Source organism: Quercus suber, unplaced genomic scaffold, assembly GCF_002906115.3.
Source record: "Quercus suber isolate HL8 unplaced genomic scaffold, Cork oak 2.0 scaffold_97, whole genome shotgun sequence".
NCBI classification, from domain to species: Eukaryota; Viridiplantae; Streptophyta; class Magnoliopsida; order Fagales; family Fagaceae; genus Quercus; species Quercus suber.
In genome coordinates, this window is record NW_027069562.1 from 402,068 (window position 1) to 428,936 (window position 26,869).

Below are 26,869 nucleotides of genomic sequence, written 5' to 3' on the forward strand. Positions count from 1 at the left end.
TGATGCAGTACAACAATAATAAGTTCTCCATTGATGCATCTCACCAAACAATACTTTACTTTTGAATTCATTCCTTTATTATAGCTATTTATAATAACAAGATTATTGGTTAATTTTTTATATAAAATTGTTACAAGGATATTTGAAATTGGATATAATTGATAATTCTTCTTAAAAAGACCAATCAATATATACCACTAAACTAAAATACTCGAAGACTACGTCACTACAGTCCACAAATGGGAAGGAAGGAACCACTCTAGTGTAAAATGTACAAGTTAGGAATTCAAGTTCAAGGAACACGGCACATTTATAAAAAAATGGTCCTACTTGTTAAGAAGTTCATCGATTTTTGGGATACCACTATCCTCAAACTTTTTTTGGGTGTAAATGCACTTTTAGTCTCTACATTTTGTATTTTTTCCATTTTAGTCTCTACATTTTATTTTTACCACTTTTAGTTCCTAAACCAATTAATGCGTGACATTTAAGTTCTTACTGTCAACTAATGGGAAAAGCTGAGGTAGCAGACATAACACCCAATTAACTGACATGGCGCTAACGTGGTGATTAAAATATTATTAAAAAAAATATTATTTGGCATTTTTATATGCCATGTCAACATTTTAATTTTTTTTATTAAAAGCCATGTCAGACAATTTAAACCAAAAAAGAAAATAAATCAAAAAACAAAACTTAATTTTTTTTTTTTTTTACTTTCATTATTTTTTGTAAGAATTGTTCTTCGTGTTCTTCCTAAATCCATGAAATAAACCAATCTCCAGCAAACCCTAAATACAAATCTAACAACCAAATCTACTCCATTAAATCCAGAAAAATCCTAATTTCAAATCCAGACATATATTTTAGAAGAAGTGTACGTGTAACCACCCCTTGGCTATTCACAATGAGGCAGTCAAGTTTGTTGCCTTTGTCATGCTCTTTATGGCCTCAAGTAGGCTCTTTGAGCTTGGTTTGAAAAGTTTAGCTTAGTTGTTGCTCAGCAGGGTTTCACTTCGAGTCCTCATGACACTGCTCTCTTTGTCCAAAGATCCTCTATTGGTATTACTCTTATTCTTATTTATGTTGATGATATGATTATTACTGGAGATGATCTGTAGGTATCCGCTCTCTTCAGCACTTCCTTAGTCAGCATTTTGAGATGAAAGATCTGGGCACTCTCGGCTATTTTCTTGGGTTTGAGGTTACCACATCCTCTGATGGATACTATCTTTCCTAAGCTAAGTATGCTTTTGATCTTCTCTCCAAAGCCGGTATCAACGACAACAAGACTATTTCCACTCCTTTGGAATACAATGCAAAGCTCACACCCTTGAATGGTGAGCCTATATCTAATGTTACTCGCTATCATCAGTTGGTTGGTAGTCTGATCTACCTCATTATTACTTGTTCGAATATTTCACATGCCGTGGATATGGTTAGTAAGTTTATGGATGCCTCTCGTTTTGTACACTATGCTGCCTTTCTTCGAATTCTCCAATATGTCAAGGGCACACTTTATATGGTCTCCACTACTCCTCTCGATCTTATCTCGAGCTTCATGCTTATTCAGATGCAGACTGGGCATGTGATTTAACTAATCAATGCTCTATCACAGGTTTCTGTTTCCTGTTGGGTACTTCTCTTGTCTCGTGGCATAGCAAGAAGTAGGATGTGGTTTTTTGTTCCAGTACTAAGGTTAAGTATCGTGCCCCTGCTGGCATCACCTGCGAGCTTGTCTGGCTTCGTTGGCTCTTGGCTGACATGGTTGCTCCACAGCCCACTGCCACTTTTCTTTATTGTGACAATCTTAGTGCTATCTACATTCCTCATAATGATGTCTTCCATGAACGCACCAAGCACATTGAGATCGACTGCCACATCACTCGCTAGCATCTCAAGAAAGGCAATCTCAAGTTGTTCTCCATCTCCTTTGTTGACCAGCCTGCTGATATCTTCACCAAGACTCACCCACTTGGTCGTCTTTGAGATCTTATATTCAAACTCCAGTTGGCTTCCTCCTTGCCACCTCGAGTTTTAGGGGGGATGTTAGTGTATAGCTTAGACTAGATCAGCTCATTAGGCTTAGCCCAGTATACTGTACTTGTAGTTTACTCATATTATTTGTATTGCACACATACCTAGCCTATATGAGGCTCTCTATTGTACATTATTATTTACATAGAATATACAAACTATTCAGTCTTTCTCTCTCACTTTATATTCTTAACAAAAACAAATCAATTAGTTCTCTATATCCCTTAAAATAACTAAGCACTCTATTTTGACCTAATCTTTCTTATTTTCACAGGTGAGTTTTTGGTCTATGGCTAAGTACTCTCTCCACTCATGTTCGGAGGAGATGTGAGAAACCTAGACAACGACACATTCTACCTCATAACAAATGAGATTGTGTTGGAGATAAATTCCTTTGGCCATCTAATCTTTTGTAGTCTCAAGAAAAATAAGCATTGTCTAAATAGCAACATAACATATTATTTAATTGTTTGTATAGTTTCCCTATGTTACTAACGGAGGTCGTTCTTGGATTTCAACTGGAAGAGATAGTACGATTCCCCAACCAACAAAGAACTCTAATTAGTAGAGCCTCATAGCTCTGCATTGCCCAAGTGCAAAAATTATTTATTTTTTTTAAAAGTGCATAATTCTATTCTTCACATTTTTTAATGATTTTTCATGAATGAAAAAAGAAAAAGAAAAATGCTAATTAAAGGGCAAGGTTGTTTAGTTTATTGAGCTTAATATTTTTAGTTTTATTATTGGTAATTTTTGTTGTTGAGCTTCTTTCTTTCTTTCTTTCTTTCAAAAAAAAAAAAAAAAAAAATTTGGGCTTGTATATTTTATTTTGAATTTTAGATCTATAAATTTTTTATGGTCACTGAAATGAGGAAAATGCTAGAGCTATAAAATTTTTTTTTTTTTATAAATTACTGGTGTGATAAGTGGTTAGCGGTAAGTAAAAAAATGATGTGAGTAGTGGGCCCATATAGGAACCAATAAGAATTTGCTACCAAAACAGTTTGTAAAAATGTTGTAAAAAAGCTTGTGAATATAGTATTAGTCTTAAAAGAATCAATGATATTGTTTAAGGAAAACAAAATGTAATTTTATAGAACAAAATTGCTAAAATTAGTACACATACACAATAATATTTATTAAAAAAAAAAAAAAAAAATCGGGGGGAGGGGTGGGGGTGGGGCATTGCTCCCCTTGTCTCATGATGGCTCTGCCCATGCTCCACAGACTCTTCTATCTTGGATGTGCTAAACTCCCACGTTTGTGACTTTGAGATCCCACTCAAATGTTTTAGATCATTAGTAGTTGTTGATCTTGTAGCAGCAACTTTAGATTTACCTGTTCTAATGGTATGTGAATGATTTCCAGTAGTGACTTTGAAAGGGGAAAGCACAATACCTTTTAGATCTCAGAAGAGCACCTCCAAAGTCATAACAAAATGCGTCTTATGGTTTTCTTTAAATACTATGTGAAATAGATCTGAAATCCTAATCACTTAATGGGATTAACGCGCTATTGGGCCGAAATTAAATTCTGAAGAACTTGTCTTTCAATCAGTCGAATCTGTTCTCTCAATTGGTCGAACTTGGCACGTTTCGAATTTCTGAACCTATTGCTTCCTTTTTTTTTTTTTTTTTATATTCTGACTTGCAACACCTTAAGCATTGTCTAATAAATCCTATAGACTCTAAGATTTATATCTAAACAAGTTCGTGCTCATGGTTTACCAATTTTTCTAAACTTTTAGAACCTAATAGAAGTAACATTTGAAGAAGGAGAAAATAAGGAATGACAAGATGATGTTGCAACTACTGCTTGAATGTAGTTGCCCTCAATCGTAAATTACTTATTTTCCTCTCTAATACTTAGTCATATGTCAAACAACCACTTTCGCAATGATTCAAGAAAGTCAATCAAAATGACTAATCCAATAGTTTCTAGAGGGAAAAAAAATTACAGAATGAAGATATATCTATTCCTCAATTATAAATGACGTAAAGAGCAAATGATAACAGATGGTGGCAAAACCAACAATCTAATCCCATCCACAACTTGCAAAAATGTGCAATAAAGGTAAGTGACTAAAACACCAAGAGTTTATAAATAATTATGGTAGTTATTTAATAAATTTTATTATAATTGAATTTGTATATAGAAACTTCTATTCTAAAATTAATTACGCATTTATTGTTTCTAAAAAAAAAATAGTATTAGGCATTTATTATTGTTGTGCTTGTATATGAAAGTATAGAATCTACTATTTAAAAAAAGGGTTTGGCTTACCTCTGTAAAGTTGTAATTTACAACTACGTGTTTTTTTGGCTTTTATTCCGTGACAAATTTGACTGTAATTTTATTCAATCTTTTATACCCTGTATTTATTGTGGGATTTAATTGTAAGGGTTGTGTGATAGAAAGAGAGAGTGTGAAGACTCAAGCAATTGAAGACTAAAGAGTTTTTTGCGGGTAGCTCGTGACTTAGCATCCCGTGAAGTGATCCATGTGACCTGCACATGTTGGAATGCGAAGAGTCAGGACAGGATGGAGACAGCTGTGTTTAACGAGTAGCTCGCAGGTAAGGCCTTCCCGCAAGACACCCGCGAAACATTCTGTTTTGCCAGACTGTCATTTCTAATACACACCTTCTGTACCCACGCTATTTATACTCACAAATGTTGAGGAGTGCTTCTGAGAAAAAACCCTAACCTCAAACCTTGAGAGTTAGAGATTGTTATTACATTTCTCTTTACAATTGCTTGTGGATTTTCCTTAACTCCTACCTCTCCATTTCCATACCATTGAGAGGTTGATAGCCCAAACACTTACCAAATCCTTTGAAAGTGTTAAGTGGGGTTTTGATGCTGCTGGAAAGTATTGGAAGAAGCCAAGGATGGCAGATGTAACATGGAGTTTGTTGTGGGATCTAGAGAGCTAGATAAGACACAGTTCTGAAAAGCCTTGTTGGAGTAGGAGCTTGAACGGCTTAAGTACATCGGGTAGATTAGGTTTAGAGGGTCTCTTGCTAACCTATGTTTCCCAACTGATTGTCTAGTGGATCGATTACTGCTTGAAGGGCAGCAGAAAGGTTTTTCGCTGTGTTCTTCGGTGTCCTCTTCGATAACACATCGGTGTGTTATCTTGTGTTTGCATCTCTCTTCCCTACTCTTTTACATTTCATTTTATTGCTGTATTGTCATGATTATGGATTAGAGTAGTTTGTTTGTTTATCCGCTCGCATTTACACTATTCCGCACTTAGTATTAAGTTAGTTTAAAATTTATCGAGCCATAACTTTAATTTGGGGGTCTAAACAGCTCTTGTGTCTAAAAAAATTATCTATCACCCACTAATTAAATAAAAGGTGGATATTAAAACTCACTACCACTTACCATTGTGTATTTAAAAAAAAAAAAAAAAAAAAAAAAAGGACCTCCAGTTAAAAAAATACAGGAGGTAAACCAAACCCTTAAAAAAATATGAATTGTTAAGATTTTAATGTAGGGTTAAAAAATAGAATAGAATTCAAAACCAATTAAAAAGTTATAATAGAATAATGATGTCCAAAATTATAAGCTCTCAAAAGCTTATATGACAAAATATTGTGACGTCAACCAAAAGTCAAATTGTAATAAAAGAGAGATTATAATAGATCGTGTGATTGGTTCCTTAAATAGCTCTAATAACTGTTCCTTAAAAAAAATTAGCTCTAATAATTACGGCAAAGATCAAATTTGGTATCAGGGGCGTAATTACTTGGAGGATATTGTGAGATTGTTTACCTAGAAGATGGTTGACTATAGCAAGATAGAGTAATAATGGGAATTGCTGGGTTTTGTATTTTGCCTTGATTTGGCTAATATCCAAAAGACTTGCTGTAAGACCTATGATGATAGAAAAAAATCCGCAGTTAAGTTCCTCGTCAACATAGATGGACGATAATTTTGGATTCATCTCTGATGAATACCTTCAATAAGACTCAAGTTAAGAAAATATACACCGGTTAGTGTGTTACAGACGGGTGCTTTGGTGTACACAGCTTCTTTGTTACCATTACTCCATCCATTACTCTTTGTCATAAATGCTTGTAATGAATGCGTGACACATTTTAGGCTTGTCAATGTTCTAGTGACGGTTCATTATTTTTTGGACTCATCAACCTATATTTAGATTTTATTTAATTATATCTTCTTTATTATTCTATATTTAAAATTTGTATAGTTTAGATTTTTTTTATTCATTTAATTTTTTTAACTGTTAAGGATGATAATTAAGGAAAATTATCTGTTCCAAATACAGATACTTTTGAGCTGTGAAACTATTTGATCACTCCAAATATTATCGTCAAATGTGTGACATTAAAGATCAACACCATTGATGTCCCAAGTTCCAACTCCCAATTAGCAGGTATTCAATTCATGTAGAAGTAGTATTATTTATAATTTTATATAACACATTGCTCTCCTCTGCTTTGCGGCTGAAAACTTAAAACCATCCATTATGATGAAGATCATTGTTAACGTCTTCGCCTCTCTCTATTTTCTATTCATTCTTCTAAATACAACAAGGTGCTTCTTCTTTTTCTTCTTCTACCTCTATTCTATTATTCTATTATATTATTATCTTTCCTAATACTCCCATTATTGCATTGCATTCGCATTTAATTATAATGATCAACTGCCCAACGTTGAAGATAAAGATAACATGCGATTTTATAACTGTCTAAACTGATTAATCATTTTCTCCTACATGTTTCTCCTAAATTAATGACTAGAGTAAGTTTAACTATTTTTTTGGTTGATAATTTGATAGTTAGAGATGAGAGATTTGAATTCTGGATGTCTCTATTAAAAACACTAGAGGTATCCACTAGTTGAAATTCAAGATTCTTGGCTAGTGAACCATTTTTTGGAACTTCGGAGCAGTAATAATAAAGGCTTTGGAAAGGGTTTTGGTGGGACTCTTTCTGTGTTTGCTATTTGCTAAATTTTGTGCTATAGATGCAATGGTAGCTCCAGAAATTTTTTTTCTCTCTCTTGTGTGTGTGTATGTTTTTGTTTCTTAAAAAAAAAAAATCCCTGGAAATAGATGTTGGAATCATTATCTACACATATATTCCTTAGCCTACATTCATTACAAAAAAAGCTGCCTATAACAACGTTTTTTTTAGTGGCATTTGTAAAAAACACCACTATAGTTACCCTATAGTGAGATCACTGTCTTCAATGAGACAGTGATCTCATATGCCCAACACATGTGAGATTTTTTCTAAGAATCATCAATGTGTCTTAGGATCAATCAATATATACACGCACTTGTTATTTGTTTTTTTTTTTTTTTTCATATAAAATATATTCTTTAATTTATAAGCCAAAAGTAAGGAAATATTATTAGATCTATTGGAGGATTTTTGAAGCAATCCTTCCAACTAATGAAACAATGTTAAAATTGCATTTGTGTGAGATAGCTTCAAAAAAAAAAAAAAAAAAAAAAAACTCAAGTTATATCACATTTGAATAACTGACAATGTTTTATTGGTTGGGAGGACTAAAAATGACCACTTTGATAATCTTCAGACTTATTTTACTTCATATTGCATAATTGCACATATATAAATCAGTTTTTAGTTTGGTTCCAATGCAAAGAAAGAGGAAAGCATATTTTCTTCTTCAGGAAGTGGCGGAACCACATGTAGACAGGGAGGGTCATGGTCACTTACGGACTCTAGAAAAAGAATAATGCTAAGGATACATAAATTGGCACAACTTTGTGCTACAACTCACCACATGGCGAGTTGTGATCGGTAAAAGTGTGTCCCCACATGGCCCACCATCACACTTTTCTCAATCACAACTCGCAACCAGGCGAGTTGTGGCACAAAATTGTTAAGTTATTATCAATGGAAGCATATTTCTAGAGAATACCCAAGCAAACTACATCATTTTGATGAATAAACAAATTACATCATAGTCCTCCCAAAATATATTCCAGTGATATATACATTGCTCGTAGTTTTGTTTCTTTTAGAAATAGAGTGATTAGATATAATTTATAAAATATTATATATGTATAAAGATTAAGGTTAATTGCAGCTCCCTAAAGAGAATTGATTTTTACTCTCTCACTGCACTCAGGTACAATTTGTTACAAATATTTGTGAACCTGAATTAGGTAGGTATAGCCTTAGAGTACAACAATAAGTTTTTGCTGGGTCATACAGTACAACAATAATAAGTTCTCCATTAATGCATCTCACCAAACAATACTTCACTTTTGAATTCATTCCTGTATTATAGCTATTTATAATAACAAGATTATTGGTTAATTTTTTATATAAAATTGTTACAAGGATATTTGAAATTGGATATAATTGATAATTCTTCTTAAAAAGACCAATCAATATATACCACTAAACTAAAATACTCGAAGACTACGTCACTACAGTCCACAAATGGGAAGGAAGGAACCACTCTAGTGTAAAATGTACAAGTTAGGAATTCAAGTTCAAGGACCACGGCACATTTATAAAAAATGGTCCTACTTGTTAAGAAGTTCATCAATTTTTGGGATACCACTATTCTCAAACTTTTTTTGGCGTAAATGCGCTTTTAGTCTCTACATTTTGTATTTTTTCCATTTTAGTCTCTACATTTTATTTTTACCACTTTTAGCTCCTAAATCAATTAATGCGTAACATTTAAGTTCTTACCATCAGCCAACTAATGGGAAAAACTAAGGTAGCAAACATAACACCCAATTAACTGACATGGCGCTAACATGGTGATTAAAATATTATTTTAAAAAAATATTATTTGGCATTTTTATATGCCATGTCAGCATTTTATTTTATTTTATTTTTATAAAAAGCCGTGTTAGACAATTTAAACCAAAAAACAAAATAAATCAAAAAACAAAAGCTTTTTTTTTTTTTTTTTACTTTCATTATTTTTCTTAAGAACTGTTCTTCGTGTTCTTTCTAAATCCATGAAATAAACCAATCTCCAGCAAACCCTAAATACAAATCTAGCAACCAAATCTACTCCATTAAATCCAGAAAAATCCCAATTTCAAATCCAGACATATATTTCAAGACTTCTCAAACCCCAATTTCAAATCCAGACATATATTTCAAAACTTCTCAAACCCAAAAAAATTAAACTCAAATCAACCACTCCACAGATCTCAATCCCAAGACCCACAGCAAGTTGCTACCCACGACCCCACGATCCTAGGTCCACCCATAGCACCACGACCCCATGCTAATGTCCACTGTGACAACCCAAAATCTCAAATCGACTGACACCAAGACCCAAATCGCATCCTACACATCACACTCCTCAAAACCCAGACCCAAATCAGCCTTGCTCCTCCATAAATCAAAACGCAAACCCATGGATTGGCTTCACTAACGACAGATCGGAGATGTTGGAGGAGGGTATGGCTTCGCCAGCGTGAGGGAGATTTTTTCCTTGGTGGATCAGGTACATGTAGAGCTCGAAGTGGGTGGAGGTGAGAGAAGAGAAGAAAAAGGAGAAAACTCACCAAGCTAGCGTCGGAGTGTGGGTGGATGTCAGACCTTCAATGGAGTGTGGGGTGGAGCTACGTCTCTTTGTCGTCGATGTGTAGGGGTGGAGCTGAGGTGAGCTTGAGGATGAGTTTTGGGGTGTGTGAGGAGTGACCAATCCGGAAATCTATTGAAGGTAAAATGAAAAGGGAAATTCATGTTTCTTAAAAAAAATTTAAGTTTTGTTTTTTAATTTATTTTCTTTTTTGGTTTAAATTGTCTGACATGACTTTTTATAAAAAAATTAAAATGCTAACGTGACATATAAAAATGCCAAATAATTTTTTTTTTTAATAATATCTTAATCACCACGTCAGCTAATAGTGTGTTCCGTCTGCCACTTCAGCTTTTCCCGTTAATTGGTTGACAGTAAGGATTTAAATGTCACGCGTTAATTGGTTTAGGGACTAAAAATGGTAAAAATAAAATGTAGGAACTAAAATAGAAAAAGTACAAAGTAAGGACCAAAGGTGCATTTACACTTCCTTTTTTTTTTTGGGAGGGGGGAATCAGTCATCACTTGGTAGATAATTGAGACATGGCAGAAGCTGCAGTCAGCTAAGTTTTAGGAGAATTTGAATTTGTCAAAAATTATTCTTTCATGAAGCCTTTTTCGATGATAAATAAAATGTTAAAATCCGATTAAGTTACATACACAAGCCTTTTTATTATATAAATATTAATAGTCAACCTGGGTGTGGGTGAACTAAGCAATGAGTACTGCAATCGAATTAATTGAATAAATCCGGTAGCTTGTGGGACTAACATTTTAAGATTCCTTTTAGCTTTGCTAAAACATATTGCATGATAATAATATAAATCATTATTTAGCGAGTGAAAAAGAAGCTTAGGGGCTTAACACCATATACTTCATACACTATGTATTATTATATAATAGAAGCAGTTGACTTTTAAAAATTATAGTTACTCCTATTCTTTTTAATTAAATACTTTAGTCAATTACATAACGTCCATGTAGTTTGGAATTATTTCATATTAAATCCTAATTTTTTTTTCATTAAAACCATAACCTTTTGAATTATTTTAATTTGCACTCTTATCAAGTCTTTATTAATTAAAAATAACCAAAGTTTTCATAAGTTGTAATAAAAACTATTAGAACACAAAAAGCCTCCAATAATATAAAATTATAACCTTTATGAAAGGCTGTTATTGCATAGTTCGGGACTGTGCTCCCTCTCTCTCACATAGGGTGAGTTTCATTCATCATGGGACCCACCTCTCTATGTGAAAATCAAGAAGTATAGTCCTGAATTATGCAATAATTTTCCTCTATGAAAGCCTACATATAACTAAGGTTGTGTATGCAAGCTCCTCAAGTTGTGTACACAATATTGACATTGAGCACGCACCCTGAGGCAGAACCTATAACCTAGTTCTAACTCAAATCCTAAGGCAAGTTTCTAACCTGAAAAGAGCTATTAAAACGACTAGAACTTATATTAAACTAAACCACTTGGAGCGTATGAAGAACTAAAGTGAAATAAAACTAACATTAAAAAAAAAATTTAAAAAAAAAAAACGAATTTAAAAGAAACAACTCAAACAAGAGCTAAAAAGTACCTCGAACAAGAGCCAAAAACTTGATTCTTGATTGCTTCACTTAGCCAATCTAACAAAACCAAAAAAATCACAAAGGGTTAATAATATTTAACTAGAGAGCCCAAATTTTATAGAGGTCTAGGCCAAGTAAGAAAATTGAATTTATCTACAAAACTCCCTCTTTTAAACATTTTTGAGGCGATTCTTGTGTGTGTTAAAAAGTGTGCCCAAAAAGGTTTTTGACAGTACGAGGTGCAAGGTTATTCCCAGTAGATATGAGATTAGTTTCTCTTCGTTTCTACAAGAAAATTCTCATGTAAAGCTCCAGCAACTTTCGTCTATGTACACAAGCTTGATACCAGGTGCACGCAATATCAAGGGTGCATACGCGGGAATCCAAAGCTGCATGTGCAAAGCTAGGGTTTCAGTGTATTTTTTTGTCCGTTTTTGAAAGCTTCAAGTTAAATTGTTCTTGGCCATGAACTCTTAGAAATGAGTCCCTTAGACTGTTGTTGTTGAGAAGCAAGAATTTAGGTACTAAGAGCATTCATATTGGAAATGGCACATGCCATATGTAAGATAAATTTAGTGTAAAAGCCCAAAACTTCCCACACATCTGGACTTGTAAAAACCAACTACAGCAAAAAAAATTTACAATAGTGCTACAATGCAATTCTAAAGGTAGAATTGCACTGTAACTCATTTCTAAAATATATATATTTATATATATATTTTATTCACTTACTTTATCAATTCCTCTCCCTCTCTCTCACCGGGTTTTTGGGTTTTGGGTTTTTATTTTTATTTGGGTTTTGGGATATATTAGTTTATTGTGTAAAAATATTATTTTAATGTGTTGTATTGTAAAATAAAAGTTAATAAAGTAGTTTTTTGAAATAATAAAATAAGATGAAATAGAATTTTGAGATTTGAATACTCTAAGGGACACAAAATAGTGTCGGTAGTGTTACACTTGTTGGGCAGCGCAAGGAAGCGCTAGCATAGCCCATTTGAGTCTATATCAGCACTTTTTGAGACTATAACTACGGTTTAAAAACACAGCTATGCTCTCAAATTTTTTTGTAGTGATTGGTCATTTTGGACAATTTTGATAACATTGTTTGTATTTTTAAAAAATACGTGTGGATAAAAATAAAAATTATAAAAATACATGTAATGTTATTTAAAAACTGAAAATTGTTGCTTAAAATTACATACCAAACTGCCCGAGACTCCTAATATCGTGTCGAGTATAAATAATATAGGCAAAATTGTGTAGGGCTCATGATTCAAAACAGTGGACTGTGGCCAGATGAATCAATACATCTGTCCGTGCAGGGTACGAGCTAGGATTAAATCACTAATCGACAACGAGTCTCCCAACATTGTGCAGAGTATAGATAGTATAAAGTCGGTAGACAGAATAGTAATAGTGTGGCTCGTGAGTCAGAACAATGGCTACAAGACGATGAAATCCCTAGTAGAGCTAGAGCAGCACTATTAATGTATGAGAAGTAGATATATATGTCGGGGATTATAAGACAGTTTGTATGAGGATCAGATAATTAAGATCGTCGGCACTTGGTAGGGAAGGGTGCTATTGTTGGGATAGGATGCTGGGATTGAGGCGGTGTGATGCACGTTGGCAAAGTTGCCATGTATGTAAAGGCTTTAATGGAGAGTACACGAGTTGGAGAAAGAAAAAATAGTGCCTAATTTCAAAACCCCAACTCTAATGAAATATTAACACATAAATAAAAAGAAATTAACAAGAATAAAAAGTAATATAAGGTGGAGAGGAAGAAAAAAAAACATAGAAGATTAAGGTGGTTCAATTTATGTGGCTTACATGTACAATATTAGACATGGCAAAACGGGCGGGTCGGGTCGGGTTCGGGTCGGGTCAATCGGGTTACGGGTCAAACGGGTCACGGGTCAAGAACGGGTCACTTTAAGCGGGTCAAAATCGGGTTCGGGTCAATCGGGTTGCGGGTCAGGTCGGGTCGGGTCGGGTCGGGTTGACCCGTATTTTTTACATGAATTTTTTTTATTTAATTTTTATAGAAAAAACAACATGTATCTGTCATTTGGAAAGTTATGCAACAAATTACTCAATGTAAAATGCATTATTTTGAATTCACCACTTATATCAAGAATGAACTCAATTAAACTTATTAATACTTATTCAACAATTTTAAAATTATACAAATCCTAACATTACTATCTAAAACAAAATAACACAAAGATAAGTAAAACAAATACACAAGTTTTATTTCTGCACAATATCAACATTCCAAATATAAAACAAAATTGCAAATGACTTATTGGATAACTCATTTGATAAAGAATAAAAATATATAAGAAATTTACAATCTTGAAAATTAATTTTATAATCTATTATCAGTTGTGGTTGACACTCTATTTCAATTTGAGATATACTTTAAAATTTGATTGCTTACTTATTTATACATGGTTTCTTTTATGAATATCATATTATTGTTAAGCAACACACACTCTAGGATATATCATAATTTATTTTAAAAAGCTATTTATTTTGGACATAAATTATTAAAAAATAGGTCTAAGTATTCATAATTTATGCTAATTTGATACTTTAGCTTCACTATTTTCACACTTGTGAATATTTCTTACATGTTTACAATTTTAAATCTATATTTTTAACTCTACTGTAACCAGATTATCTTGACATGTACTTTACTATTTGTTATCTAAAAATATTCACTCATTACAGAATGTTCAACCATTAATCTTTCAATTAATTTGCATATAGTTATGTAAATGTATCAATTGTTTCCTTAAAGTTCACAATAAACAATTAAACCAATATTGTCTTAATTTTACTATTTTTTTTACCAAAAAAAAAAGTTTTAAAAAAATGGTTCGGGTTCGGGTCGGGTCGCGGGTCGGGTCGGGTTGACCCGCAAAAAACACGGGTCGGGTCACGGGTCAACCCGTTTTTGCTTCGGGTCAAAAAATCGGGTTCGGGTCGGGTATTTTTCGGGTCGGGTCGGGTCGGGTCAGAAAATTCTGACCCGTTTTGCCATGTCTATACAATATAAATCCCCAAATGGCTACATCTTTACTATTTTGTTTTTTGTTTTACAATGTACTCCTCTATATATATAAAAGTGGCTTGCATGTATGTGTGTGAGAGAGAGAGAGAGAGAGGAAATATGATAGGAATATTAGGGCCAGCTCAATGAATTTCGGGACTAAAGGCAAAAACTTTAAGCAAACACTTTTTATATTTAATATTAATTAAAAAATATTTATTTAAATTTTGATATAATTTTTTATTTAAATTTATTTTTCTTGCCATTTGAGATGCAAAACTACTAATTAATTTTTCATATTCAAGTTCCCCTAACAAGATTTATAATAGAAAATTATAACTTAACTAAAATAAAATTTAGTATAGAACAATAGACTTGGTTTATCAAAAGCAATATTGTAACTTTACTAAATGATATAATCACTTTATATTCTAAACTTGTATGAGTAAAAAAATGATTTATCATATAAGTCAATAAATTAAGACTAATACAAAGTAATTATTCTAAATTCATGTTTTTTGTTATTGTAACTTTTACATTGATATTTAGATCTAATTAAAATATCTATTATTATAAAATAAATAAATAAAAAATAAATAAATAAAAAGGCTGGAAAATTTATGAAAACATACACTAAATAAAAAAAAAAAAAAAAAAAAAAAAAAAAAAGAGGTATAAACAATGTAATTGAAGAAGGAAAATGCTAAAATCACAACTTATTGTACAATTCACAACGTGGTGAGATATGAGTGATAAAAAAAAAAAAATAAAATGTGTCCATAACTCCACTATATAGCAAAAGTTGTATAATAAGTTATGATCTTGCTCATTCAAAAAAAACGTGTGGGTTGATAATTTGATGTAATAGGTTTTTAAAGATTGGCGTGATGTGATAATTAAAAGTCAGCAAGCAAGGACAAGTAAATGCAGTGGAGAAACAATAATAGAAGATAAAAAGTATCTTCTTTTTGGTAATAAGTTTTTAAAAATTGATGTGATGTGATAATTAAAAGTCAACAAGCAAGGACAAGTAAATGAAGTCGAGAAATAATAATAGATAGATAAAAGTAATTAAAGAAACGTAGAAAGTTTTTCTTCAAAGTCCAAAAATTGGTGAGTATTATAAATATAAAGAACATGTAATCCAACAGTTAGATCTTTAAAATTTACATCCAATAAAAAAATATAGTAGAAGTTTGAATGATTTTTTAGTTTTTCTCCGAATTAGTTAAAAAAAAAAAAAAACACCTTTATCCTAAAGATAGGATATAAGATGTAAACGTGTTCATCTATTAAAATGCATTCTATTGGCTAATAGAGGGAGTCTTAAAATTATATTTCATTTTTTGAAACAAACTTAAATAAAATATTTAGACAAATAAATTAATATTGTACTAGTTAATGGGGGTTTCTTTTATTAATTTGGTAGCCTTAGGCCATCTCCTAAGTTGCCATATGATTGAGCTGGCCCTAAGGAATATGATAATCCTAAAAAATCACTATAAAACAGTACTATAAATATTGAAGAATATAAGCATACTATTAATAAACTATATCTCATCTCTCATATGATACAAAATCACGCAACAGAATATAAGCATACTATCTATTATAGTAAACTTGTTTTCACTTTATTCCCTTCTAAATAATATAGAAGAATTCATGAAACTTGGAACTATATGCTCAATGCTACAATCGCTTGAAAAGGAATGCTGCTCTTAATGCTTTGCTATACTGAAAGTCACTTATCCTCGATCCGGTGTACGTAGGTTGGTCCAAAAGGTAAGCCAAAGCAGATGTAAATTGGCCTCTTTAAAGTTTTTCCACTTTTGAGGTTTTAATGTTTAGCTAACTTAAGTTCATAATAAGTAATAACTCTTAAATTTTTTCCACATTTGGGCTGTAAATTTCTGGTTCAAGTTAGGTTCTGTGCATAGATAATATTCACCATGAAAATAGAACTGAATTTAGGTCAACAACCACATTGGGTACATGACATTGATTAAACTTGGCCACCAGCCTCAAAACCCGCGAGAGCGAGGACTGGCTATTCAAATGGCCGTAGCAGTACAGTTATTTTGGTATCCCTGATGTGTACCACATTTACTACGTAGTTGGACGTGGGGTATATCAGTTTGAGCAAAAATCATAACGAGCTTATGTACCTCTCTCTCTCTCTCTCTCTCTCTCTCTCTCTCTCTCTCTCTCTCTCTCTCTATATATATATATATATATATATATATATACATATATAGGTAAAGCTTAGAAAAAATTTAATTAGAAATTGAAATTAGAATTCAATTTTGTGTCATGTGTCTAAATTTATGTGGAGATCATATCATAATTATCCATTTAAGTTTGTGTCATGTGTTCACTTAAGTTTTTTAATCTTTGTGCCAAGTAAGTTAATGAGTGCAAAATACTAAAAATCTAATATTATTGAACTGTAAAATTAAAAAAAAAAATCGTATATACTCAAAAAAAAATCACCACATGTTTTGTTAAGTTATGATTTTTATCATAACATTAGTATTGACTTATTTCATGACAAAAAGTGTTGTAATTGCATAAATTTGTTTCCTTGTATTTTGTGGGATTTTATTGTATTTGGTTTAATATTAAGTTGGTGAAGACTCAAGCTTAATTGAAGAATCAGTAGATTCTACGAGTGTCTCGCTAGAAGCTAACCCACGAAAGATCCATGTGAGAAGCACATGCCAAAAGTTGAAGAGTTATGCCAGCTTGGAAGATTTCACGAGTGTCTCGCGAGTAAGGCCTTCTCGCAAGATACCCACGAAACTCTCTGCTTGGAGGATTTTTAAGTGACTTTCTTACCCTTCACTCATACTATATATACCCCCATTACCTACAAATGTAGAGGAGGTCATTCAAAGAGAAAAACCCTAGATGGGTTTTCTACAACACATACACCCATCTTTTGAGAGAGAGTTACTCATCCTTAATGAGAAATCATTCTAGTCTATTCTCCTTCCCTCTCTCATTATCATACCTTAAGAGCAGATTTATACGCAAACACAACCCACAAATTTTCAGAGTGTAGAAAGTGTTTTGAAACTTAGGAAGCTTTGAGAATTTGCCAAAAGAAGCTAGTGAGGCTTGGCGGATGCAATCAGGTGTATTGCAGGATCTGGAGAGCTAGAGAAAACAAGACTTGGCGAAGTCAGTTGGTAGCAAGAGCTTGGAAGGCTCAAGTACATTGGATAGACTAGGCTTACAGGATCTTTTGTTATTCGTGCACTCCAACTTTATTCTCTAGTGGATTGATTTACCGCTTAGAAGGTGGTGGAGAGGTTTTTCGCCGAGTTCTTCGGTTTCCTCTTCAATAATACATCACGGTGTTATCTTGTAGTTGCATCTCTTTTCTCTTACTCTTGTGCTTTACTTTTATTGTTTGTTGTTCATGTTTATACACTAAAGTAGTATCTGTTCATTGCGCACATTTACTCTTATTTTCGCACTTTGATTAAGTAAAAGTAAAAGCAATCTAGCCGTAATTTTAGTTAGGAGTCTAAACAAGTTCTTGTATTTTTACACAGTTTCGAGCTTTCACATTCTATCTTATTAAAAATTAGGGAAAAAATGATCATAAGTAGTATTAAATTTATGTAAGAATTTTAATATGTGACTAATTATATTTACGTTGAAAATAATAATTTGACTAATTATTTATACTTTTATGATAAAAATTGTGTTTAATTTTAAACGTATCTATATGTATGCATTAATGCATGTGTTACATATTGTTTTTTTATAATAATTTGACTATTTATTTATATTTTTATAATAAAATTGTGTTTAATTTTAAACACGTCCATGCATTTGCATGGGTTATATGCTAGTTATAAAGTAATGATTATTAAAAATATGATTTTATAATTTTAACTAAAATTGTATTTTTATAACACAATTTCAAATGGAGTGTGTATATGGATTGTGCAATAATTGGTCTATAACAAGATTTTTTCATAATTCTATATAGCTGCAAGAAGGGTTTTCTCAATGTTTGTCTGACCAAAATAATGAGAATATGGGCTTTTTTGTATTAAATATTATTTACTTAGGTTTAATTTAGAATTAAGCACGCAAAAGAAGAGGGGGGCAATATATACCATCATTAATCATTAATTATAAGTATAAGAATAAGATGATTATGTTTGGTTGTAGAGAAGACATAGGAAAGAAAATGAAAATATCTAACCCTACATAGTTGTGTAAGCACAACCTTTATTTTTTTAACCTCGTTTCTTTGTCTTATAGGCAACCAAATTTCACAAAAGAGAAGAAAAAAAGAGTAAATAATAGAAAAATCTCAACATACAAAACAGAAGATGGAGAAAAACATTTAAAAGTTAAAAAAAAAAAAGAGTAAAGGCCTAATTAAGGTAGCATAGGCAAGTAGGTGCTCCATGAAGATCAAGGAAAGGAAGGCATGCTACCCTCTCCTCAGTTCCCTCTATTATTCTTGCTCTTTTCTTCTTTGTGGAAATCAAGCAGCGCGGTGCTCTTGCATTTCGGGCATTTTGGATCCACCTCGGATAACATGACGTACATGAGGCATCGAGGACACCCTACGAGCACCATTAATGTGGAATCCGGGCTGCTCGGGCACTGCAAAGTCTCTTCAGGCTCTGATGAAACGCATGAGCCCTCAATTGACATGTCTGAAGAAAAAGATGTTGAAACATTTGGCGACTCATCTGGTGAGTTTGCCCTTGGTGGTGACAAGTTCAGCTTCAAGTCCAGCTCTGGACTATTCGGTCTTCGGCTCATGTTCGTATTTGCCAAAACACCTTTTGCTCCGTCTCCTTCTGCACAATATTTTACCTGAGGTTATGATAATTGTCAAGTAAATCAGCGAAAGTGGAAGTTACGCCTAAAAAAGATTAGCAAAATAGATAAACTAATGGATTATAGTAACTGAGTATACCTTGTATAAGGTCAAGGACTATTGTCTTCAAAATGGAAAGTAACGTGGTAATTAAGCGAAATTTGATGAGAGAATAGAGCTGGAGAGATTGAGAATGTAGAACAACAGGACGAAGCTTTGCTAGTAATGACCTGGCATGTACCTATATCCCACCATCAAAGGTTGGTGTTCACGTTGATTTTGGACCTCTAAGACCATTATATACTAAATTTTAGAGAGAGAGATCTTCAATAGGAAATTAATTATTGGTAGGAATGGAGGGTGAGGAAAATTTAGAGAGAGAAAGAGAAAGAGGTTTGGATTGGATTGAGTTTGAGTTTGAATTTGAGTTGAATAGAAGAAATGGTGGGTAGGCAGTGTGAAATTGTGATTGTTAATGTATTAATTGAGGGAGAGGAAGTACCTAATGTTTTGAGGTAGGAAGAAAATTTTAATGAAGTATGTTGTTTAATTAGTCTTCATTCATGATTGAATCTAGGTGAGTTGTTGATTTTGTAGATATATGCTTTATTGAAAGAAGAAAAAGAGGAAAAAAAAATTTTTGACTACCTTTGGGCTATTTGTTTAATTTAAAATACTACAAATAAAATTTGAATTTCTGCAAAATAGATTTTGATAGAATATATTTTTACTGAAAAATTACTATATCGAATGAAATTATTTTGATTATGATAAAGGATAATTTTTTTTAACCATTACATAATAATAATATACTTTATTAAAATATTTTCTCTTATTATGAATAGAAAATAAAACGTAAAACCTAGCTTTTTTTTTTTTTTAGATTGGTGCGTAGATATTGCGGAAGNGCGGAGGGGGAGGAGTACTTTTTTTTTTTCTTTTTTTTTTTTTTTTTTTTTTTTTTTGAAGTTTATGGTCCAGCCTTCACAGATCAATCACACCATCATTTGTTATATGAAGTTGAATATTGACTTTTATGATATGACTAATTAGCTATTGGAATACTACCGCAGCATATCTTTAGTGCGATGGTCACTCTACAAGTATAAATACTTGTGGAGTATGGGGAGTAAGGGTTGTGGTTCAAGTCTCTAAGAGGAAATTTTACACACATATATATTTAGATTAGATTTTAGTAGAATTTTATCTTATATATATATAATATATAAAATAAATAAGCTATTGGAATGAAAATTCAACCAATATAATTAAATTTAAGATAGTTCAATATATGTATGGTTTCTGAAATTCAAACTTGGGAAGCATTTGACATCTCGAGCTAGAAACTCGTGCAAGCAACAAATAGTGACCACATTTGCTCTAAATATCAATCTTGTCATTAAGGAGTTCTGACTAGTGACTATTGCCCTGTTGGACTATTATTGTCTTGATAACAGATGTCGGTAACTGATTGCTAATAAAATATTTTAGAAGACTCTTATTACCAATTTTATGATAAATATAAAAAATTATCAAAAAAAGTCAATTGTTTGTTTCTTTTTATATAAAAAAATTTTAAAATTATTTTCTAAATTAATACCTTTAGGACAATATGTAACTTTCCTTACATATATAATATATATATATATATAAATTGGTATACGCATGTGTGCGGCCAATTTTTCACCTAGATAATTACAATTTTTTTTTTTACTTATTTGAATTCTTTATATCAAAAAAAAAAAAAAAAGGAAATTCTTTAGGTTGAACTACTGAAATTTCCCTTTCTCAAACAATTTAATTTAAGAGGTGATGCTCCACTTATACCTATTTTAACTATGTATTTACAATATTTTCATAACAATTTTATAACAAAAATTTATGCGATAAATAGTTAAGGATAATTAAAAAAATGTTATATCAGTAATGGGTCTAAATACAAATAACAACTTACCATTTAGGATTTGTTGTAAATATAGCACTAATTCCAAGTATTTTATGCCTTTCATCTTATCCCGGCAATGCAATTGTGGTGTATAAAATTTAACTTTCAAGTTTCTGACACTATCCTCAACTCTTTCTTGATAATCTTTGTACTCTCAATGATGTCACGGAAGCTTAAAGAAAAGCACACACGATGCTCTCTTAATGGAACAGAAACTAAACTGTTAGTTCCTAGTAGTAAACCTCGAATCCACGAGGGGTTTCTCGAATCCACGAGAGGTTCCTTGAATCCACAAGGTGATAAACTGGAATCCACCAGAAAAAGAATTTGACAAAAAGTCTGTACTTTTATTAATCTGAAAACTATGAAAAACGTTTACAAACTTAGAAGCCTATTTAAGGGCTCTTTAAAACTTGACATACAAGAAAATATAATCTAAAATAACTCCTAATTGATACCTAACCATAACAGGAACCAAATTTGACCTAAAAAGCATTAAGTGCACCTAAAAACAAGGAAATAAATCACCTAAACCTAAAATAACGTTTTTTTACATAAAAATACCAAAAATAATAAATTACAATAATTAAATAGTAAATTGTGTCCTACATCAGACCCCTCCACTTGAAACAAACTCGTCCTTGAGTTCATCTTTGAAATCTGGAATCTCCCATGCCAAGAGAACAAATACGTTGAATACTTCATCTTCTTTGTCTTCTTGCCAAACTTGAAAGTCATTAATTGGGCAACTTGAACTTCTTCTCCCTTGATCTTCATGTAATTGACAATATTTACCAAATAAGAGTCAATGATCAAATCAAATCTTTCCACCCCAATAAAATCAATAAACTTTGTTTCGGTGTCTTCCAATAAAATAATAGGAGTTTGAATGTTGCAATCATCTAACTTGATTTCATCGAGATCGTTGACAACTTCCTCTATAATTTCTTCTTTAATGGTCTCTACTATCTCAACCTCAAGATCTTTCTCTATAATGGGGTCCTCATTAATCTCCTCCACAATCTTGATTTTAGGTTCTTCTTCTATAACAAGGCCTTCATTAATTTCCTCAGAAATATCTATATTTTCTTCTTTGACTTCTCCATATTCTTCAANAACCTCAAGATCTTTCTCTATAATGGGGTCCTCATTAATCTCCTCCACAATCTTGATTTTAGGTTCTTCTTCTATAACAAGGCCTTCATTAATTTCCTCAGAAATATCTATATTTTCTTCTTTGACTTCTCCATATTCTTCGAGAACAATATTTTCTTTAACATATAATTCTTCCTTTAACGGTGGAATATTTGGCTCTTCAAAACAATTCAAGTATGAACTTCTTGGCCAATAATAATCTTGTATTGTATACAACAAGATTTCTTCACAATCCAAATGATAAAATTTGATAGCAAGCATCTTTTTCATTCTTGGCCACGATCGAATTTTATCTTTACCTTGTCGAATTCTATCAGATTGTACCTGTTCCCACCAATGTAAGGCATACTTACTAAGTTTATACAAAGCAAGTCCAACTTTTCTCTCATAACAAATATTCGCATAGTCAAATAAATCCTCTAGATCAAGTAACCAATCAAGAAAATCTTCTTTTAAAAATAACCATTAAAACTTGCAATTCTCTTATAAGATCTATATGAAATTTGCTTACCAATAGGTTGCCCGTGAGTTATGTCTCCACTGCAGTTATCCCTATTGTTTCCATTCTTCAACGGCGCCATCCTAGCATAGATATTTGTGAGTGCTTGTTGTACGTCACGTAATACTCGCTAAGTTATTCGTCGTTGTTGTGGTGGTGGTTACCGTCTCGTCGGTTAGCAATCAAACCAGGGTAAGTCAAAGCTCTGATACCAACTGATGTCGCGGAAGCCTAAAGAAAAGCACACACGATGCTCTCTTAATGGAACAGAAACTAAACTGTTAGTTCCTGGTAGTAAACCTCGAATCCACGAAGGTTTCTCGAATCCACGAGAGGTTCCTTGAATCCACAAGGTAATAAACTGGAATCCACCAGAAAAAGAATTTGACAAAAAGTCTATATTTTTATTAATCTGAAAACTATGAAAACGTTTACAGACTTAGAAGCCTATTTAAGGGCTCCTTAAAACTTGACATACAAGAAAATATAATCTAAAATAACTCCTAATTGATACCTAACCATAACAGGAACCAAATTTGACCTAAAAAGCATTAAATGCACCTAAAAACAAGGAAATAAATCACCTAAACCTAAAATAACGTTTTTTACATAAAAATACCAAAAATAATAAATTACAATAATTAAATAGCAAATTGTGTCCTACATCACTCAACTCTTGTAATTTACAAAGACTCTGCCAAAGTACCCTTTAGCCTTGGCCGGAATAACCGCTACATGAAAAATACCAAGCTCACAAGAAGTACAAGTGATTTATCATATAAAAAAAAAATACTTACGGGGAGTGATTTATCAGTCATGCTCGAATCTCTAAATTTTTTTTCCATGTAGATTTTTTGTGTTTTTGGATGAACCCCACGTAGATTTCTTTATCAATTGGCACTGTGTAATTAAATGTGCTATTAAGGAAACCTGATAGGGAAAAAGGTAATAAATTAATAGGTAAATGTGGGCAGTTATATACTCTACATGACATGAGAGGATAGTTATCTAGGTGGCACATCATGTGTTGTGACCAGCATTATATTGATTAAGTATTATGATCACCATTGATTTTCAACAACTACTTTATTAATGCTTTTATTTATATATATATATATAGAGAGAGAGAGAGAGAGAGGGTTGAGTTTAAATTACACCTGACGTAATTCTAAGTAATATTACATCACTCAATATTTTTTAATTGGATGTGAATATTGACAAATCTACCGTCAGATTACATTATCTTTATATATTCTTTATACTTACAAAATTTTAAGGTGATAAAAAATTAATATCTATGTCATCAATCAGTTGTTAAATTCAAATTTTTGTAATTTAAAATAATACATAAAATATAAGTTTATGGATTAAATGGTAAATAGCATCCGATTGATATGAAAATTGGCATGCATGTTAAGAACATATAGAACATGTAATTCAACGATTGGATTTTCAAAATATTAATTCAATAATAAGTTATTGGTTGGTGTAATATTGCTTAGAGTTATACTAGATGTACCTTGAATCCAACTCTCTCACACACACACACACACACACATATATATATATATATAAATTCAAGTTATACCTGGTGTAACTCTACAAAAGTTACACATTTTTTAGACTGTAGATTTCTAAAAGATCTAAAGGTTAAAAAAAAATCATTAAATATGATTGCTTTGGACTTATTACCTAATTAACACTGGCATTCTCTCTTTCACTCTCTCTCTCTTCTTATTTATTACTTTCCAAGAGATAATATTTGTTCAACACAGCCTAAACAAAAAATCTAATTTTTGGTTAGACTACGTTGAAGCAGCAAATAACTTTTTTTTTTTTTTTTAATTTACAGTGAAGATAGTAGTTTATATTTGTGTAAACAAAAAACAAAGAAAAAACTGAGTTTAAACACAAGGGCCATCCCGGTGGGCCATGGCTGCCAAACACCAGTAAACAAAACAAAAGAAAAGTTCCATAAATTATTTTATATAAAAAAAATTCCAATTGGTCCTTAAAAAAAAAAAATAAGTAAATAAAAAATTTGAGCCTATCATACACTAAACAGAATATCACTTTTTTTTTTAATTGAATTCTACAATATCAATGTTTTAATAGATACATATAAACAAAAAACATTTACATAATTAAAATTTTTAACAAACGTACACAATTATTATATTGTGTGATATATGATTTTTTTTTTTTTCCTTCTTTTTGGTAAGACTGTGTTGAAGCAGCAAGTCCAGAAGGTCTACCTTTCAAAATTTCAATTGTTTGGTGATGAAAAGGTGGGAGGTTTGCTTGTTTAGTGTATGATAGGCTCAAAATTGATGTTTTGTTTTTGTTTTTTCAAGAAGCAATTGAAAGTTATTTTTATTTGACTCTTGTTTTTAATTGGTAGTTGTTTTTTATTTGTTTTGTTAGGTTGTGTGAAATAAAATATTATCTAGTGGAAACTAGAAAGCAATAAATAAGGGGAGAGAGAGAGAGAGAGAGAGAGAGAGATAATATTGACTCTTGTCTTTCAATGAAAAAAAAAAAGTGATATTCTATTTAGTGTATGATAGGCTCAGACTTGTTTTGTTTTTGTTTTTTTTGTTTTTTTTTTTTTTAAGGATCAATTGGAATTTTATTTTTTTTTTATTTTATGGAACTTTTCTTTTGTTTTGTTACCTGGTGTTTGGTAGCCATGGCCCACCAGGGTGGCCCTTGTGTTCAAAATCAGTTTTTTCTTTGTTTTTTGTTTACACAAATATATACTTCTATCTTCACCATAATTTTTTTTTTTTTAAGTTATCTAATAAAAAAAAAAAAAGTTATCTGCTGCTTCAACGTAGTCTAACTAGAAAATTAGATTTTTTGTTTAGGTTGTGTTGAACAAAATATTATCGCTGGGAAAGCAATAAATAAGGAGAGAGAGAGAGAGAGAGCTAGTATTAATTAAGTAATAAGGTGGAAGCAATCATATTTAATGATGTTTTTTTTAACCGTTAGATCTTTTAGAAATCTACGGTCTAAAAAAGGTATAACTTTTGTAGAGTTACACCAGGTGTAACTTGAACCCATCTCATATATATATATATATATGAGTTTTACTGATGTATGCCCTTAGAGCATATATTAGTAAACCATTTTAGGAAAATTTTTATGGAAATAAGAAAAAGTTACTAGCTTTTATTTATAGTTTTTTCAATTTCCCATAAAAAGGTTCCCAATTACTGAACTTATGTTTTGATTATTTCCCACACTTCATTTATTAAGATTGAAAGAGTTCCCACAAGACCTATGAAAGCTCAGATTTGTGTGAAAACACAAGAGTTTGTTTAGACCCCAAAATTAAAATTACGGCTAGATTGCTTCTACTCTAACTTAAACTAAGTGCGGAATAAGAGTAAATGAGCACAAACAACCGATAACACGACCCTAAGCTATATTCATCCATTATCAGCAATATAAAGTAAAGCTTAAGAGTAGGGAAGAGAGATGCAAACACAAGATAACACCAAGACGTGTTATCGAAGAGGAAACCAAATAACTTGGCAAAAAACCTCTCCGCCACCCTCTAAGCGGTAATCGATTCACTAGAGAATAAAGTTTGAGTACACAAATAACAAAAGACCCTCCAAACCTAGTTTACCCAATGTACTTGAGCCCTCCAAGCTCATGCTACCCACTAGCTTCTCAAAACTTTATCTTCTCTAGCTTTCCCGGATCCCGCAATACACCCGATTGCATCCGTCAATGATTGGCTCCTGCTACCAACTGGTTTCTCGAAACCTTGTCTTCTCTAGCTTTCCCAGATCCCGCAATACGTCTGATTGCATCCGCTAATGATTGGCTCCTTTCAATGCTTCCCAGCAGTACCAAAACCTCACTTGACACTCAGATTAGGTGTGGTAAGTGTTTAGGCTATCAACCTTTCAAGGATTTAGAGATGGAGAGGTAGGAGTAAAGGAAAACCATAAGGAAATGTGTAGATGATTGTAGGTATAACAATCTCTAACTCTCAAGTGTGTATTCTAGGGTTTTCTCTCTGAAAAACACTCCTTACAATGTGTGGGTAATGAGAGTATATGTAGTGTACATAAAGACTTGATTAAACAAACATGACAAATTAGCCAAACAGAATGTTTCGTGAGTATTTTGTGAGAAGGCTTTACCCGCCAGACACTCGCAAAAACTCCAG

General features: G+C 32.1%; 1 long non-coding RNA gene across 1 annotated transcript; it reads right to left on the bottom strand.

Annotated features, from left to right (window-relative positions):
- Window positions 1-18,435: 18,435 nt before the first annotated feature.
- Window positions 18,436-19,542, bottom strand: LOC136068050 (uncharacterized). Its single transcript, XR_010629448.1, has 2 exons — window positions 19,184-19,542; window positions 18,436-19,080 (listed from the first exon to the last, which is right to left on the bottom strand). It is a non-coding gene; the product is annotated as an uncharacterized LOC136068050 (long non-coding RNA).
- Window positions 19,543-26,869: the final 7,327 nt, after the last annotated feature.